This window comes from Panthera onca, chromosome B1 (genome assembly GCF_046562875.1).
Source record: "Panthera onca isolate mPanOnc1 chromosome B1, mPanOnc1 haplotype 2, whole genome shotgun sequence".
Classification (NCBI taxonomy): Eukaryota; Metazoa; Chordata; class Mammalia; order Carnivora; family Felidae; genus Panthera; species Panthera onca.
The window spans coordinates 22,502,051-22,505,751 of NC_138342.1; the positions used below are offsets into that span (position 1 = coordinate 22,502,051).

Consider the following 3,701-nt stretch of genomic DNA (forward strand, 5'->3'; position numbering starts at 1 on the left):
AGCCCAAACCAAGAGTTGGACGCTTAACCAAGTGAGCCACCCAAATGCCTTACCTATAATAACTTTTGGACACCAAATGAATAGGCCTAACTTTACATCAATCCAGACTAAGAGAAATGTATTTTCAAAAATTTGTGGATGAACATCACTCATTACCGATTTATCATAATTACCCCCATTTTTTATTCCATTTTCATTGCATTATGATTATTAACAATTCCCAATAAAGAACTGCATAACCTAATACAAAAAGAAGTAGAAGGGGAATAATCTGATGTCCACTTGGTATGTGGGAGTTTTATCATCTTCATAAATTCAAGTCACCCATTCATTCAAAAATGTCTATTAAGTACCAGAAACAATGCTAGGCATGGGGGAGACATCAGTGAATGAAACTGATTAAATCGCTATCTTCACAAAAGTCACATTTATACTTGGGTGAAGTAGAACGTAAAGAAGGTATGTATTAATTGGTGATAGGTACAGTGGTGAATAAAATAGAGAAGGAATAGAAGATACGAAGTGTGTTTGTTATGAGGGGCAATTTTACTTGTCACTAAAGGACCAACTAAGAAAAATATTTAGCAGCATTCTGATATAGGTATGGGGGCAAACTGCTCATATATATCAAAGAAGAGTGTAAAGAGAGTGGAGAAAACAAAAAAAAAATGATTTTGGTTCAGAAGCATGCCTGATCCGCCGATAAAAAAGTAAGCTATTGTCAGAGTTTTGGAACTGACTCTGGGATAGGAAGGTGTAAAGGATCTGCCCAAAAGGATAAAGTGATATGACTGTTTCTGTGGGGTCACTCTGGTAGCTTTACAGAGAACCGTGTGTCGGCAACCAGGAACATTAGCATTAGCTGGCTAATGAGTCATGATAATGGCCTGTTTCAATGTGTTTGCATGGGGGCAGTAGAAATGGTGAAATTCTAAATATATTACAAACATGGAGACAGCAGATTATCCTGATTGGCAGGATGTGAGAAAAAAAGTAGAGATGATTTCATGATTTTTGTTTGTGTTTTTTCTCCCTGAGTGACTGAAAAGATAGAGTTCCCATGAACAAAATGGGAAAGTCTGTGTAACAATAGCAAGTTTGCAGAGAAAGATCAATATACCAATTTTGGGCACATTAATTTTGAGTAGACAGAATGAGATAAGTAATGGGGATGAGAAAGATATCATATAGACAATTGGATATGCAAGTCTGAAATTTCAAGGGAAATCCAAACTGAAGGTATAAAGTTTGGGGTGATTATCATCATCATATATTTTGTATCAAAGTCGTATTGGATAAAAATATCAAGTCAGTGAGAATAAGCTTCCAAGTGAAGAGAAATAACCTGAAGAAGTCCAAGGGCAGAGCACATTTGAGAGTCAGGAGAAAAAGAAAAACCATCAAAGGATAATGAGAAGAAAGAATTCGATTACACTCACAATCATGGGTTACTTTTAAATTGCCAAGCATTTTAATATGATTTAATTTAATCATTGAAAATGGTATAGAAGAAAGAATATTATATCCCTGATACAGATGAATAAAATAATTTGGGGGGGATCATCTTCCTCAAGATCACATATTTTAGGTAGTGGAGATTGTATTTGAACTCTGATGTGTTTTTTCAAGTCAAGTAAATTTCATTTCCCACTACTCACCTAAGTGATGATTCCTTTCAGCATTTGTGTCTTTGGGTTCACTGGATGAAAATACCAACCTTGCACAGTGGCTTAAATATTGCTTTACGATTTTGCATATCATCCTTGCTCAGGAGGCCATGCTAACCTTCTCTGTATCATTCCAATTTTGCTACACGTGCTGCCGCAGTGAGCACCAATGCAGCTAGAACAATCTTCTGAGATGACACACAAAACCAATAATTTTGGGAAGATTCTGAGGTGGGTGAGGAGGATGGGGGAATTTGAAACAACGGAAAGGAGATGGCAGGAAATACGGAAAGCTTGGGGCTCTGTAAAAGTAGGCTGGAATACATTGTTCAGTGAAATTTCTGGTTGTCAATTCAGGATGAGGCACTAAATTTCTGATGCAAAGATTACAAACATGATGTCTTTGTTAGAAGTGAGATGAATAGGAAAAAAACTATAAAGAGCACAATAGCAGTTTTAAGAAAAGCTCAAGAAATAAGTAAATACCTACCAGCTACGTACTAGAGTTCATAATGGTTTAAAGATACAAATCTAATCCTGTGATATGGACACATCTCTTGTTTTTATGTTTCTTATGAATCCTCAAGTTCATAGCTCTCTCCATGATGGAATTTCGAATCTCCATTTTATTCATTTTGTAGCTTCCTCATTCCTGTGAGCATATTATGTCAATTTTTATCAGTGTTTGGAATATAGATGCCTAATATCACAATAGATATATCAGGCAACTAAGAAGAAAAAAAAATCTTTCACTTAACTTTTTAATATTCATTGCTTAGGATCTCTTCTTGTCAGAATAACTTTGAATGCTAATTTGTATTATAGATATAATTTGTTGAATAGAATTATTACATCTTGTAAATAAACATGTGTCCAGAATTTAGACTGAAATAGACCCTGTATGAAAAAGATGAGTTGGCAAAGTTATAAAGTATCTCATCTCTATTTGATATCTATCTATGATATTTCTGAATTTTATAATACCAACTTTCAGACATGCACATAGCACAATGATGTCTCATAAAGCTCATTTTATCAATATTTATGAGTACATTCTAAGGGTCATAAAACTTGCTAAAAGTTCACAAGAAGACAACAAAAATATTTCAGGACAAACGTAAAATTACAAGGGAAAGCTGTGCTATGGAAAATTCCAGGGCTGGTGAGAGGTAAGTATGATTCTGGAGTTCTTAAAATCCTAGTAAAAGTATCTGTGGGTCATGAAGGACCCACAACATAGCCAATCTTATGGCATTGGAAGCACCGTGAGGAAAATGCAAATTTTCTTGACAGTAGTCTCCATCTGACATTGTATTATTTTAATTTGGTCCTCTTTGTGTTGGTAAAAAAAAAAAAGCCTAAGGAGGTCATCTGACCTCCAAGATCAAGAAGTGGATTCTGGAATATGATGGATGATTGCCTTTGCTTTCCATTACTATGTTGTGTTTTAAACCAGTAGTCCTTAAGAGTAGTTCATGAACACCTGGGGGTCCCTAGGACAATTCCTGGTTGTTTGAAGATAATTTGTTTCCATAAAATTATGAGAACATTTTAAATTACATTGACATTTGCACTGATGATGAAAAAGCAGTGGTGATGTATTTTACTTGCTGTTCCTTGAAAAAAAAAATGTCTGAAAAACTATGGTTACTCAAACTTGGGGTTTTGGTACACATGTTCTCCAAAGAAATGAAGAGAGCTTCTCAGCCAGCAGCAGTTGTTGATATAAATTGAGCTGTCACGTGAAAATTAGAACCTTGGAAAACTTTTATCAACCACTGTGAGCTTGGCAGCTTTTCAGTTCATGTACTAGTTTGCCATTGCTGTGTAACAAATTATCACAAACTTAGTGGCTTGAAATAATAATCATTTATTAGTTCACAGGTCCACAGGGCAGAAAGTTGGTATGACATAGCTGAGAGCTCAAGGTATATAGGCTGAAATCAAAGTGTCAGCCAGACTACATTCCTCTGTGGATCTCAAAGTCCTTTTCCCAGGTCACAAGCCTTTTAGCATAAGTAAGTGGTTGTAGAA

General features: G+C 35.4%; 1 non-coding gene across 1 annotated transcript; it reads right to left on the reverse strand.

Moving 5' to 3' along the window:
- Positions 1-1,732: 1,732 nt before the first annotated feature.
- Positions 1,733-1,834, reverse strand: LOC132693434 (U6 spliceosomal RNA). Its single transcript, XR_009616817.1, has one exon. It is a non-coding gene; the product is annotated as a U6 spliceosomal RNA (small nuclear RNA).
- Positions 1,835-3,701: the final 1,867 nt, after the last annotated feature.